This window comes from Suricata suricatta, chromosome 4 (genome assembly GCF_006229205.1).
Source record: "Suricata suricatta isolate VVHF042 chromosome 4, meerkat_22Aug2017_6uvM2_HiC, whole genome shotgun sequence".
NCBI classification, from domain to species: domain Eukaryota; kingdom Metazoa; phylum Chordata; class Mammalia; order Carnivora; family Herpestidae; genus Suricata; species Suricata suricatta.
The window spans coordinates 69,814,127-69,829,903 of NC_043703.1; the positions used below are offsets into that span (position 1 = coordinate 69,814,127).

The 15,777-nt window shown below is 43.7% G+C and overlaps 1 long non-coding RNA gene across 1 annotated transcript; it reads left to right on the top strand.

Annotated features, from left to right (window-relative positions):
* The first annotated feature begins 324 nt into the window (after positions 1-324).
* On the top strand, positions 325-15,285 carry LOC115290834. Its single transcript, XR_003908243.1, has 2 exons — positions 325-470; positions 14,429-15,285. It is a non-coding gene; the product is annotated as an uncharacterized LOC115290834 (long non-coding RNA).
* The last annotated feature ends 492 nt before the right edge of the window (positions 15,286-15,777 follow it).

The following is a 15,777-nucleotide window of genomic DNA, read 5'->3' on the forward strand; positions in this document are numbered from 1 at the left end:
TAGTCCCATCTTCTAGATAAAACACCAAGGCTTAGGGAGATGCTATAATTTGCCCGAGGCCAACACAGTGAGATCTAGTATGTGAAAGGCATGTGGTAAATGGTAGCGTGGAAAATTCAATGACGGCTAAGACATAGATCTGATCCTCACGCTGCTACCTTCGAATGGCGGAGCAGAGCCACACACACAAATGACTAAAAGTCTACAGCAGGAAGTGCCAACTGTCCTAAAGCTGCGACATGTGATAGAACCACGGGGTGGAGTCGGGGAGAGAGGAGATTCGCAAAGGCTTCGTAGAGGAATTACACTGCGCTTTGAGGGATGAGCCCTGGACGCTGATTCACGCTGCTGGCCGGGGAGTTATAGCAGAAGGAGGAGAGCCCAGACAGAAAGCAGAGCGTACAGAAATCCAAGAAAGTGGATCAGAACTGTCAGAGCCTGGGCTGATCCCGATTTTCCAAGGAAGCAGTGTAAGTAAGAAGGTAGATTGCTCTACACTGTGGGATCTTTAATGGGATCCAAGGAGGCAGCAGGGCACCCTCACAGGTAGGGTTCCTGATCAGGGTGTGTGATGACTGTTGTTATAAGTGCTTAATAAGAAAGAGAGGGACTGTGGTGTCTTCTCTACATAGTGTTGGATTGTTGCTCATGTATTTATTTAGGCATTGTATGTTTTCTCAATCCCTGTCATTATATATAATACTTGATTTTCCCATCAAGGAAGAAGTGAGGAACATGAAAACACAGAATGCTGGTCTAGGTGTGACTTCTCTATATTTCCAGAGTCAGAGCTTTTGTATTTTTATGTATTTGAGAGAAGGAGAGAACAGGGGAGAGGCAGACAGAGAAAAAGAGAGAGAGACCCAAGTAGGCTCTGCACTGTCAGCACAGAGCTCGACACAGGGCTCCATCTCATGAGCCATGAGATCATGACCTGAGCCCAAACCAAGAGTCAGACACTCTACTGACTAAACCACCCAGGCACCTGGAAGGCAGAACGTTTCAAAAGATTCCACTGGAGAATTTCTGTTCGGACTTGGGATTTTGGGGTGTGGCCAGTGGTGGCCAAATAAAAGCTTACATTTCTTTGCAGTTTTGCATTACATCTTAAAATTTCAAGTCATTTTGCATTCCCACAACATGTTCATCTCTTCCTGTTATGACGTATCGGGCTTATGCCATGGCTTTGCAAACCTCTGGCTCAACACCATTGTTCTGTCCAAGACTGGATTATTGATTTAGACATGAGTCTCTTTAAAGACAGCTTCAAGCTATCTCTTTCACTATGATCAAAGAAAGTAGCTTGTAAATCTTCCTAGCTTTAAAAAAAAATTTTTTTTTACTGCATAGTTTAGCAGTTGGCAGATTTTATATATGTCATGGTAACTGTGGCAAAAGGCTCTTTCATTAAAGATCCTTTGGTTTACAGCAAATTCCATAGGGGTAAATTGATACTAATGTTTAATCACCAAATCTCGATAGTGTAAAACGCTACACAGGGGGACTCTGAGGAGGGAAGAAAAGCTGAAGAGGGGACCTGGTTGTCTGACTGATACAGGTTGACAGCGGGACACTATCCTTGGCTGAACATCTTTGTGGAAAAGGGGTTCAGTCTTTAGAGTTACTCCCTGCTACACAACAACACCTCTTGCTCCAAGGGCTATGACCTTCAGGTATGCTCTCCTTCCCCAAGGTCCTGACTTCCTCTCAGATCTTCAGCTTCTGATCTCTAACACAGTCTCTGCAGCTCCTCCACATGAAGGAGCTAAGAGATTCCATTTTCACATCCCATCTGTCACTTCCTGGTTTTCTCCAGAGATCTTGTCTCTTTAATGGAGTATTGAGGTCCGATTTTCCCTGAAGTCCTGGCCCTTTGTTGGCTTCTGCCAGAGAGCACCTGCACTCCCCCACCCCCACCCCAGGCTCTCCTGCCTGCTCAGGAGACCTGCTCTGATCCCAGTACGGCTCCCCCCATGACCAAATAGCATGGAGACACCATGGTTGGTATTGGTTTAGGATTTAGAATGTTTAGGTAATGTTGATGATTCATTCCTCATGTTCCAAATGCCAGCTCCCCCATTTTCTTTCCTGGTCAGGCTAAGTTACAGCAGATCCAATGCATTAGTCCCTCATTAAGCATTTCTTGATTTTGATATGCTTCTATCAGAGCACTGTAGTCCCAGAAACACTCAAACATGAGCCAAGAAAAAAAAACTGTGTGGCAAGCACCCAACTTTAATATCCTGTCATCTACTTCCTGTTTACTGCTGACGACTTGATGAGCCTGTATGCGCTGCTGCCCAGGGCACATTGCAGTCCCCAAAACCCCTGCTAAATGGCTATTTGGATATAGGGAGCAGGATTGCTCCTCTCAGACCTTAGGGACAAATGTAAGCCCATCACCTGCCAGGGTCATGTCCTGGCTGAGGAAGTTGATAACTGGCTAGGAGGAAGGGAAACACGGGTCTCTTAACACAAAAGTTTACAGCAAAGGAAGTATCACTAAAGAGAGTTACCACCCACTGGAATTTCCTGAGCATAATAAATCGTCCTGAAGGGGACACCTTTAGGGACCACCTTGAGGACAGTTGAAGCCATAGTTGGATCTGTTGCCTTATGTCAGGGTTGGAGATAGGAGAATGGTTGAGCAGAGGAGCCAGAAGCAAGAGGGAAAACACTAGCTCAGGTTACAGGGAGAAGGGAAGGAGACATAGATTCTCCAGGTCAACTCAAAGCCCCAAGTCTTAGGCAGGTTGAGGTCTGGCGCTGTACTCTGGCCAAGCCTTGGATTCTCTTCAGGAGTGGAAGTGATTTCAGCATCACCACCTCACCATGAGCCCAATGGTCGAGTTCAAGCAATAGCAGAGAGTTTGCAGAGCATCCATGATGACAATGGAAGGGACAGCGGTGTGGCCTCACCAAGGAGAAAGGAGCAGCAGGGCAGGTCCTGGCCAGTGGGACTTCCCTAGACTCCTTTCCCCACCCGCTCCAAGTTTCTGCTAACGACAGTTGAAAATAGTTACCAAAGATATGATGGGGAGGAGGCTGTGTTATGTATCCCGTGACTGTCCACTGTCAGCTTTGCTAGGGAGCAACTTCAAAGCTTTCTACTCAACAATGAAAAATTGTGAATGGTCGTTTCTTTCCAAAAATAAACGTAATTTTATGAGGAGTATATCCAAACTAACAAAGCTTTGTATCTGAGTTCCATGCCTTCGCTGGATGGGCCAGTTAAATGAATCACACAAGGAGAGCCACTTAGAATAGGGCCCGTTGATAAACGCTCTTCATGAAAAGGGGCCTGGAGTGACATTGTACAAAGATTGTCTTGGGAAGCCAGGCCTCCACTGACGCTGGTCTGAATGACTCACCATTCTCTACATGTGAATGGGGTTTGTTGTCTTGGTTACAGCTAACATTAATTCATTTCAGCATAATGACATATATATACATCAATGGTGACATCAGACTTGACCCCTTTATGTCTGAAAAGCACTGATGGCTCCCGTTGGAGGTCCCATTAGGGCATGAGGAAGCACTAGTGTGCTTTGAGCTTTCATACAACCATTCAAGTCATAGTTTTTAAAAATCTGCTATGTGGCAGATACTATGCTGACATTAAAGACACTGAAGTAAAAAAAAGTCAATCCCTGCCCTTAGGGAGTCTAAAATCTGGTGGTGAAGTGAGGCCATACAGTCTACCATACCGGTAAAGGCATCCTGAATTGCAGAGCTCTACAAAGGCCAACCTTGAAAGGATACATTGTCTACGTAAGCACGTCTGGCTTGAGTTATAGCAAATGGAGTGCATTCATTTTCTATGGCTGTTATAACAAATCACCACAACATGAGTGGCTTAAAACAGTACAAATTAATTAGCTTACAGCTTTATATGTTAGAATTCCAACATGGGTCTCAATGGGCAAGACTTGAAATGTTGGCAGAGCTATGTTCCATTTTTGGAGGCTCAGGAGAGAATCCATTTCCTTACCTTTCCAGCTTCTAGAAGCTGCCCACATTCCTTGGCTCATGGTCCTTTTCTTCCATCTTCAAAGCCACCGACATTACATTTCTCTGAGTGTTCTTCCATAGTCACATCTCTCTCTGACCATAGCTGGGAAAGGTTCTCTCTCTCTCTTTTTAATGTTAATTTAGTTTTGAGAGAGAACAAGAGAGGGGCAGAGAGGGGGGAGATAGAGAATCCCAAGCAGGTTCCCTGCTGGCAGCGCAAAGCCTGACAGGAGGCTCAAACTCATGGCCCATGAAATCATGACCTGAACTGAAATCAAGAGTCAGACGTTTAACAGACTGAACCACCCAGGTACAGCAAATATCTCTCTTTTTAAGAACCCATGGGATTAGATTAAACCCACCTGGCTAATCCAGGCTAGTCTCACCATCTCAAGGCCATGAACAGTAATCATCTCTGCAACGTAAAGTAATATATTCCCAGGCTCTAAGGATAAGGACTTGCACATCTTTGGAAAATCACTATTCTACCGATGACCCTGGGGAAAGACTTGTCACAATAGATATCCTACGTATTAATTTTGTTTTGAATTGCTTTTTGTTTCTGTTTTTTCACACATTATCCCTTGGAGATGCTGTTCGATATCAAAAGACCATTATCTATGGTGGTAGATTCAGGGTTATATGCTGGATGGAACCAAGAGGCGGTTGTTTCAAAATCTCCTGGTCAAATGTGGGGTTTGGAAAGGATAACCCAGCTTTGTATTTATATTTGAAAGAAATGTTTAAAAGTCATGTTCTCATATGCAAGGGACAAAAGGTAACGCTCAACCACATTTTCTCGGCCCATAGGGCTGTACAGAGGGCACACACTGCCTCTGTTATCTGTGGTTGGGAGCAGGGCCAGGAGGGGTGGGATGGACACTTCCCTGGGGGTTGTATCAGACTCTTTCAAAACTAGGTTGAAAAGCACTGAATTAGGCCAGGATAAAAGGCTTCTTACTAGTCTCTCCGCCTCCATGCTTTCCTCAGTCTAGCCCATTTTACATTTTCTCCCCCACCCAGATGCAGAGCTCTGTGCTGAGGCGTCTTATTCATTGTGCAACTCCCAGGTGGTTATTGGCAGTGCCTGGCATGTGGCAGATCCTCAGTAAATGTTTGCTGAACGAATCAAATAACTTGACTGCTGTTCAGGTCATTCCTGCTCACAAACCTGCCACGTCTCCCTATTATCCACTGAATAAACTCTGTTTGTTCTAAATAGTCCCCCCCCAAGTCCTTTCCTTCAATCCCTATCTCCCCATGTCCAAATCCTCTCTGTTTTAAGAGGGTAGGTTGTATTCATTGGGTAGGGTGGCCATAATAAGGCACCACAGACTGGGTAGCATCAACAACAGAAATTTCTTTTCTCAACAGTTCTAGAGGCTGGAAGTTGGACACCGAGGTGTCAATAGGCATGGTTTCTCCTGAGGCCCCTCCTTGGCTTACAGATGGCTGTCTTCTGCATGAGTCTTCACATGGTCATCTCTTGGTGTTAGTGTCCAGAGTTGCTCTTATAAGTGTACCCGCCATATTGGATCAGGGCCCACACGAGCAGCCTCGTGGTAACTTGATTACCTCCTTAAAGGCCCAATCTCCCAACATAGACACATCATATGATGGTAGAGAGTAGGATTTCAACACAGAAATTGGTGGCGGAGTTGGGGGGAGACGAAATTCAGTCCATATCACAGGTCTGTCTCAAAGAGTCTCTTCGTCAAATCTACCATTTCTGTCCTTTCCTCCCCTCCCCCTTCCACTTTCTCTCCACCAACTTTTCCCACTTTGTACAACACACATCAGATATCCTAAAGTCATTTCTCTTCTGAACAACCATAGCAATAAATATCCTTCTTTCTGTATCCTTCTACATCACCCTGTATTCTATTTTATCTTGTATTATACAGGTATTCTGTATGTTATTCTATTATACAGAATACCTTGGATTATAGGTATTCTATGTGTTATTTCCTCACCTGGAGGGTAAGTTTCTCCTGGACAGACTCAATTTCTCACCAATCTGTGTCTCCCTCACCCGGCTCGATACAGTGCCTTGAACACTAGATGCTCGATCAGTATCTGATGACTGAATGAAGACAGTAGAAGATAACTATGAAGTAGTCACCTGAGGATGAGATGGGCTGAATATATTACAGATTAATTTATTTCTTGCTTCAAAAATAGTTCTTAGAGGGCAAGGCACCAGAATCACGTGCAGATGTGTGATTAATAAATGCTTTCTGACAAGACTAATGGAGCATACCAGTAAAGCTGACGGGTCCCGTGGCAGCGTAACTCAGGGTGGCTTAGAGACAGGAGATGTGAGTACAATTGTTGAGAGCACCAGTGCTGGAGCTAGCCTGCCTAGCTTTGACCTTGACTCTGTGACCCTAAAAAACTTGTGAAACCATACTGTGCCTCATTTTCCTTACCTATCAGTTGAGGATTTTATATATATATATATATATATATATATATATACATATATATACATGTATATATGTATATATATATATATTAAAATATTTAGGGGCACCTGGGTGGCTCAGTTGGTTAAGCCTCCAACTTCAGCTCAGGTCATGATCTTACATTCATGGGTTCAAGCCCCACATCAGGCTCTGTGTTGACGGCTAACTCAGAGTCTGGAGCCTGCTTCGGATTCTGTGTCTCCCTCTCTCTCTCTGCCCTTCCCCCTCTCATGCTCTGTCTCTCTCTGTCTCAAAAATAAATAAAACATATAACAACAACAATTTAAATATTATATACAATATATTTATTATATAATTATAATATTTAAGTACTCATATTTATTGTATAAAATATGTTATTATTATCATATACATCTCCACCTCAGACTCCCATGTGGCACTTGGAATATTGTCTGGCACATAGTAACACTTGCAAATATTCACTATTATCATCAGTGATTTCAAATGTTTTGAATTTTTTTTATGTTTTTAATTTATTTTTGAGAGACAGAGAGAGACAGCGTGAGCAGAGGAGGATCAGAGACAAAGGGAGATACAGAATCCGAAGCAGGCTCCAGGCTCTGAGCTGTCAGCAAAGAGCCCGACGTGGGGCTCGAACCCATGAACTGTGAGATCATGACCTGAGCCAAAGCCGGACACTTAACCGACCGAGCCACCCAGGCACCCCTCAAATGTTTTTAAAGAGCCCCCTTCTTCTGCCACTCTAATCCACCCCTTAAATGAGGATCATTAAGTTTTGGTGCATAAATATAAAAAAGTTCCTCAAAACATGACATTTCTACCCTCAGACCTGCAGTTAGCACTGAGTATAATCCTCTCTGTGTTTCTGGACATCGTGCTAAGAGAGCAGGTAGAACTGGTTCACGTTGCGGTTGAGCTTCTGTGAAATGTGACAGCCGAGTTCTTAATTATTCTTAGAAATGTCAGAACTCACTGGAAGCCACTGGGCTTGACAGTTCAAGGGCTAATTAACTCCAGACCCTGCTTCTTGGGTTGCCTCATTTGCAATTCTTGGTCACTTATTCTCTTAAGTCTCTTTAAAAATTATTTTTGCGGTTTTGTAGAAGGGGAGGATGGTGTGTGCAACAGATTCGTGGTGGGGGAATGGGGGGGCTGTCTCCCACACCAGGGCCCTACGGAGGTACAGGTGAGTTGTAGGTATGCAGGGATGTCCTTGTTCAAGCCTGACCTTGGCATGAAGAGGGGAGCCACAGTATGTGCAGGACTCCCGCAGAAAGTCACCCCCCGCCCAGTCCTGAGTTCTCTGTTATCCCCTGACCCCTGACTCTCAAATGAGAGCATTTTCTCAGGGCCCACTTGTTAATCTAAAGGCCTCATTAAAAATAGAACAAAAATAGGCTCAGTGATTTAAGCCAGACACAAAAGGCAATATCTAGAATAAACAAATTTATTTGAGACAGAAACTAGGTTAGAGGTTACCAGGAGTGAGGAGTTGGTGCTTAATGAGTATAGAGTTTCTGCTTGGGGTGATGTAGAGGGTTTTGAAAATAGAAAATAGAAACTGGTGCGGCAGCAGGACATTGTGAATGAAATTGACGTCACCGAACTATACACTTAAAAATGGGTTAAAAAGCAAATTCTATGTTCTGTGAATTTTAGCACAGTAAGATGTTGAAAGGCAAAAGAAAAAGCCATTGTTCCCGCTCCCGAGTGTATCGAGCTGTCATGCTCAGACTCTGCCAATGCGCCAGTGACACCAAATGACAAGTAGCTCCCTGGAAGCAAGGCGCTTGCTGTCCGGCCTCCACACCTTTGCACACGCTATTCCTCCACATGAGATATTCACACCAGTTTCTCTCTGCAAACTGGATCAGCCTTCAGAACGGCAAGTCAGCTGCTCCCTTCTCGGTCTAGGCTCCTCTGACCTTCTCCCGACCCCCCCCACCCCACCTCAGGAAGCTGCTTACTTCCTCCTTCCTGCCTTTTTGTGCATCGGGCCACTGGAGCACCTAACCACATTCTTTCATGATTTATTTTCTTTTTCTAAATATCAAGTTGTAATCCGTACAGTAAAATTCACCCTTTTTGGTGTACATTTCTGCAAGTTTTAATCAATAGAGTTAGTAGCATAACCAACGATGGCACAGTTACTTAAACCCACCCCTACCCTGCCCTCCGCACCTCTCCCCCAGCCCCTGACAAACACTAGTATGTTCTTGGTCTCTCTAGTTTGGCCTTTTCCAGAATGTCACATAAATGAAATCATACGGTAGGTATCATGGTCTGTGATTATTTTTTATTTATATATCTGTCCTTTGTTCTAGACTTGAGCTCCTCATACAAGGGACCTTGCCTGATTCATCTGTCCCAAGTACAGTGTGGGGTTTATGGTAGGGCCCTGTGCTGGTTGGTGAAATGAATGAGTGAGAGCATGATGTTAACAACTATTTCTAGTAGAAACGACCCCAGTCTGGCGCCCTTGGCTTGGGGAATAAGTGGGAGGTTCCAGGCAGGAACAGAAGTAGCTGGTAACAAGACAGTCCCAAGCAGATACTTCCGGGAGAGGTAAAGTTTGCCCAGCCCTTCCTTCTAGGTGACTGACAGAGAGCAGAATTTGGTGAGGCAATCGGCAACTGGCTGACTGGTCGGCATTCGTCACCCCTGAGCCAGTCCCAAAAGGCCACGCCTGGCAGCAGTGGCTCTAACTGGGCAGGCTGGCCACCACTGGAACACTTCCTGTTGCAGGGCACCTCTGGGACTCCATGTTAGCCAGCCTAGCGGCAGCCCAGAACCTACCAGTCATACTCACCCAGGCAGTAGTGAACAGTTGCCTGGTGGGGGCAGAGAAAACCAGGATGTGGGGAGGGAGTGGGAGTCCTCAGAAGCAGCTCAGCTTTGCCCCTCCTACATCCTCCCAACCCCTCTCGCTCCCCCTCACAGGCACCTAGTCACACAGGTTCGAAGGATCCTTTGCTTGCTCTAGTACTAGCTTGAATTTGAGGGAAAAATGCATGACATGAAGCCATTGGAGATGCTATTTTTCACTAGAATTCTTTTCACCCTTCCTAGAAGACCCTGGAGGAAATACTCAACCCTGCACTCCGATCTTGTAACTTACGACCTAGAAGCAAAAGGCCCTCATTCTTACATTTCTCTTTCCTTCCATGCTTTATTAAATCTTTTATTAGTCCCTCAATGGGAGCTCCTTGAAGGCCAGGGGCATAACCAGTTCCCTGGGTCATTTTGCAAGCACATCCATTATTAAAGAGAAATTGTAACTGTAAGGGCCACGTGGTAAACTCTAAATAAATATCTGTTGAATAAGAGGACTCAATAATTCATGATCAACAAGCATAGATTATTGAAGCTATCTACCTACATCTTTCTTGAACCTCAGTTTGGAATGACCTGCCTCTAAACCATATTCCAGAGACTGAAAAAAACAATTTACTCCTTATGGTATTGGTATAATGGTATTGGAGAATACAGAATGAATGCTAACTCTATGACTTCTTATTGCAACGTTGAGAACTGGCTTTAAGAATAACTTCATGGGACGTCTGGGTGGCTCAGTCGGTGAAGGGTCCGACATTGGCTCAGGTCACGATCTCTCAGCTCATGAGTTCGAGCCCCATGTCGGGCTCTGTGCTGACAGCTCAGAGCCTAGAGCCTGCTTCTGATTCTGTGCGTCTCTCTCTCTCTCTGGTGCACCCCTGCTCACGCTCTGTGTGTGTGTGTCTCTCTCTCTCTTTCTCAAAAATAAATAAAACGCTAAAAAAAAAAAAAAAAGAATAACTTCATTATTTTTTCTGTGGAAATAAAATTTTCTTTTTTAAAATTCCTATCATGGACCAGAAGATTAAGAATATTACCCAAAATATAAAATAAAATAAAACAATTTTTTCCAGATTTTTCACATTTGAAGTGACATTTCTTTTTAAATTTGTAGCCCTTGTATCATCAACCTAACAGATGTGTTTTCACTTTCTCTTCTAACTCTCAAGGCTGTTTAATCTACAGAAATAAGAAAGCGATTGCCCCTAGAGAAACGCCATGTTTCTGATCTGACTGTGCCCTCCGGAGGGGCCCTAGTCACACATTGGTTACAATGAGAGAAAGGAGCCCAATCTTCTTCCTGTGACGAGGCCAACGGACCCAGGTCCTCCTCCCAGACCAGTCCATGTGCCAGCACATTTCTCAAAGATGGGCCAACTGTGCGTTTTCATGCAGCTCTTCTCTGCTCATTCTTCACTTTGGCTTTTGGCTGCCCAGCTTTTCAACACCGGCCAACCCCTTAAATGTCTTCCCAGCGTGGTTCCACGAGAGCACGTGTTGTGCTGAATGTAAAGCAGGGGCTGAATGTAATCTCACGGGGGAGGAGGGGGACTCAGAAACCCCCCAAGGACGGGGGTGACTTGATCATCTCAATCATGGAACTCTGGGGGTCATGATGTCACTTTGATTTACCCCAAACTCTAGATTCGATCATAATAAGTCAAATAAATATATGATTGATAGTCTCTCAACATAACTCAATCACACACATCCCCTAGCAGGAAGCGTTTGGACAAGGCTGCCAGTTTATTTTCTCATTTAACAATTCTGACTGGCTCAGAGGTAGTACCAATAAGACATTGATTTCCCCAGGGAAATTTTCTTCTGATCGTGCATACTGAGCTTGAAGCCTTTAGGCATATGCAGATTCTGATAATTTATTATTTTTTTTCACCTGAAGCCATTTTTTTGTTTGTTTTACCCTGAGAGTGTTGCTTAGACTAGCTTGAGGAAATTTCCCCCCACTTTTTACACTTAGGTCCTCACTCATGTTGTCATAAGATTGGGTGTGCTTTTTCCACTATCTTTTGACAGCTGCGGGGCTCTCCTTGTCCGGGTTCAGATTGGAAAATGCAAGAAGGTATCTTTATGAGTTGGCAGAATAGCAGGTCATTCAGACTCGTGCCGCACAGCTTGTAGAAACTTGTAGAAAGGCGTCTCTCTTTGAGGGACATTTTTAAAGGATCACAACTATTATTCTCCAGGTCAATCTCAATCAGAAGCTAATTATTAAACATCCACCCCCAGGGCATATGTACTTATGTTAGGTAAGACACAGAATCCGAAGACAGGAGGCAGACCAAGGTACACTCTCCACTGTACACATCAAGAATAAACCAGTGAGGTATCATAAATTATTTTTAAAAAATAAGAAATCCAAATGTAGAGTAGATTCAGTCAATATAAGCTTATAGAATCTTTTAGATATTGGTCTAGGACAAAGTCAACATGTAGGACTAAGGTGAATCTGTTCCATTTGGACTGCTGTGGGAATTTTGCCTCCTATTTGGCACATGGTTTGATTTGGGTTTGCCACTCCTAGGGAAGCTGGGGTATGTGTGAAATGTGTTTGGGAACAGTCACCAGTCCATGGGGGGTGGGGGGTTAAGGTCTAAGTTTGAATGAGCAACCCACTGTAGTGAAGGAGGGATCAAAATAAGGACAGATGGGTGAGTCTGGGAAAATGTCATTTGCTTACAGTTTTGAAAAGATATATTTTTGTTAATGTTTTTTTTTTTTTTTTTTGATAGAGAGAGACAGCATGAACAGGGGAACGTGAAAGAGAAAGGGAGACACAGAATCCCAAGAGAGCCTCCAGGCTCTGAGCTAGCTATCAGCACAGAGCCTGTTGTGGGGCTCGAACCCACAAACCATGAGATTATGACTTGAGCTGAAGTCAGATGCTTAACCGACTGAGCCACCCAGGCGTCCCTAGGAACAAATGCTCTGGATGGAGAGCAAGCCCTGTGTATGTTTGTCCCGGGCCCCTACCCAACCAGGGCTGGCCCCTTCACAAGGGTCTGTTAGCTTCAGATTTTGAGTGACCATCACCTGCTTAAAAATCAGCTTTGCAGATGAGATTTGCTCCATTCCATTTGCTATAGCCTTTGATGGCAGGGTATAATAAGGAGTCATTCTGGGTTGAATTGTATCCCCCCCCCCAAAATATGCTCAAGTTCTAACCCCAGGTACCTGTAAAAGTGATGTTTTTTGGAACTAGGATCTTTGCAGATACAATCAAGTTAAGGGGAGGTCATATTGCATTAAAGTGGGCCTTCATCTGATCATCAGTGTCCTTATAAAAAGAGGGAAATCTGGACAGAGACACAGAGAGGAGGCCATGTGACAGTGGAGGCAGGTGAGGCAGAGATCAGAGTGATGTGTCTACAAGCTGAAGAAGAGTAAAGATTGCTGGGGACTGCCAGAAGCTAGAAGACAGGCATAGAATGAATCCCTCCTCGGAGCCTCCAGAAGGAACCAAACTTCCCATTCTTGTTGAAGGGAACCCCATGTCATCCTGGAAGCAACACCTTGATTTCAGAGCTCTGGCTTTCAGACCTGTGAGAGACCAGATTTCTGTTGTGTGAACCACCCAGCCTGTGGCCCTAGCGGACTAATACAGTGGTCACCTAGCACAAAGGCTACATACCTGGAAGAAGCTTTATTAGATCCTTCAGATGTCAAGCGAACGCTTTTTGGTCTCGATGGCAACTTTATTTTTTTTAATCTTCTTAAAATGTTGATTTATTTGGGGGGGGAGGGAGCAGAGAGGAGGACAGAGGATCTGAAGCAGACTCTGTGCGGACAGCAGACAGCCTGATGCTGAGCTCGAACTCACAAACTGAGAGATCATGACCCAAGCTGAAGTCAGACTCTCAACCGACTGAGCCACCCAGCCACCCCATGGCCTGACATTCTTTACACTTGTAAAGTTTCACTCTATGCATAAAGTTTTGGGGATGCATATTTATTCTGTGTGTGTGTACACACACATGCCTTCGTCTACTAGGTTGTAGTTCATCTAAAAACTACATGTATCTAGGGGTTTTCTTGTACTAGGAAATTAAATAATACATATTTTCATGAAAGAGTGACCCATGTTACATTTTTAACATCATATTTATCAGCTCTGGTGCAGTGTTATTGCATTTTTTAAGAGCACTAGCCAAGCTCAACCGGTGAGGCACCACTGTATTTAAAGGTAATTTGAGAAAGTGTGATCATTTCCTGTGTAGGGGACTTAAGCCTTGGATTCAGATCCAGTGGAAATTGTACCTCTCTACCCAGACCAGATGACACACTCACTTACCTTGGTTTAAGCCACCCAAAAAGATGTAGACACCTAATGACGATTTGGTGATTTGCTTCAATGACGGAGACTCACCCAACTTGATCACTTGGATCTCAAAGTTAATTTTATTTTAAACTTAATTATCAGGCTTAAGGATGAAGTATTTAAGTGATGGGTCCAATATTCACAGTCAAGATGTTATTTTTCACTGGCTCATTGGAACAGTCATGGAGTTTTACATGAAATAGAATTTAATCCTGTTTTCCACACATTGTTGGAGTTTCATTGTTTCTGGCTTTCTGGTGTTGTTTGTTTGTTTTTCTGGCTACAATTTATCTAAATAAGGAGAGTAATAGGGATATTTAAAAAATAATTCTACAAGAGTTTATATTACCAGTGGGAAATATATGTAATATTCCTTTAAATGAAACAAGGAGAATACAAAATCAGCTTATGATTCTAAATAAACATATTTTTAAATCGGCTTTTTAAAGTGGGAAACTTTCAAATCCACTTTTAAAAATCATTTTTGAACTAGAGAGAGCTTCCAGTATTTTCACAGTTGAGGACTTTATGTGTTCTGGAATTAACAGGAAAGGCTAAACTACCCGTTGCAGGTTAGTTGGCCTGGCAGAATGAAAAAGATAGCCTGTAAAAACAAAACAGCTTTCTTTTTCAAAAAGTGTTTTGCATATACATATTTATCATATATCTATATAAAAAAACAATCCTAAGCATAGAAACTGAATTAAATACATATATGCCAAGGTCAATGGAGTTATTTTAGGGGGATGGGAATGTGAGTGATTTCTTCCTTTTATCCACTGCTCTGTATCTTCTATAGATCTATGTCATCCTATTACAATGGCAAAATACAACTAATTGTTCAGATGATCTAGGAGCGAATCCGATGCTATGAAACATGTCTACCGACAGCCGGGAAACAACCACAGCTGACAGAACCTACTGTTCCACTGTTTTCAAGGATGAGGAGTGGCCCAATTTGGGTGAAAAATGCTCACACCAAGGCCAACAGACAGGCCAGCAGCAGCAGGCTTCCCAGGTGAAGTCCCAGCTGGCCAATGGCCCAAGACCAGCCTTCTCCAGGCTGCAGTGTTGTGGTGTCCAACTGGCATCATTTTTGTGGCGTCGAGCTCATTTCATCTTTAAGCCCAGCCTGCTTTGATGTGTTCAGATGAAATGCGGAGAATTTTTAGAGCAGAGAAAGCAATGAAGAGTCTGGCTCCCCAATCTGTCCATCTGGATAGACACACTTTGAATCCAGAGAACTTCTGGCCCCTTCACAGTTGAGAACTTCATGTGCCCTGGTATTAGCAAGAGAGACTAAACTATTTATCATAGGTTATTTGGCCCGGCGGGATGAAAAAGATTGTGTTCAAGTAGGAAAAAAATAATAGCTTTCTTTTACAGCAGGAAGTATGTTTTGTAGAAGATATACCTATAGGTGGAAACGTTAATCCTGAGGATATTAAAGATGCTTCTAAGGAAGGCTTTCATCCATCCATTCACTCATTCGTCACTCACTCAACTCATCCATTCATGCAACAATTATTAATGCAAGCTGTGTGCATAAGTCCTTAAAGCAGAAATTCTCAAAGCGTGGACCCAGATTCAGCATCGTTGGCATCATCTGAGAACTTGTTAGAAATGCAAATTCTCATTAAAAAAAAAACTGCTTCAGATTCTGTGTCTCCCTCTTTCTCTGTCGCCCCCAACTCATATCTCTCAAAATAAAATCAATAAATAATTTTTTAAAATGCAAATTCTCAAACTCAACCCCAGGACTACTGACAGTACAGTCATGGGGGGTGGGGTCCATCAATCTGGACTGTAACAAGCCCTCCATGTGATCCCTGTGGGCACTAAAGTTTGAGGACCACTGGTCTTGGATGTGGGTGTGTTTAGTAGGGTGGGGAGGAATCACTAACGTGGATTTCAAGTAAAAGGGACACGGATAGCACACGGAGGTAGCTCACTGCCCTAAGAGGCACAGTGTGTGAGGCAGTATTTTACCCCATGGGCAGGGCTTTCCAAATGTTGTTTTGTTGCACTGAATGCCCGATTAGGTGGCAGCTGCAGGGTGTATTTCTGTGAGATTCAGTAATATTACTCTCCTCAAATGTTAGACACTATGCGATCTTCTCAATCCAATATGGTATTGATCTGAAGCAT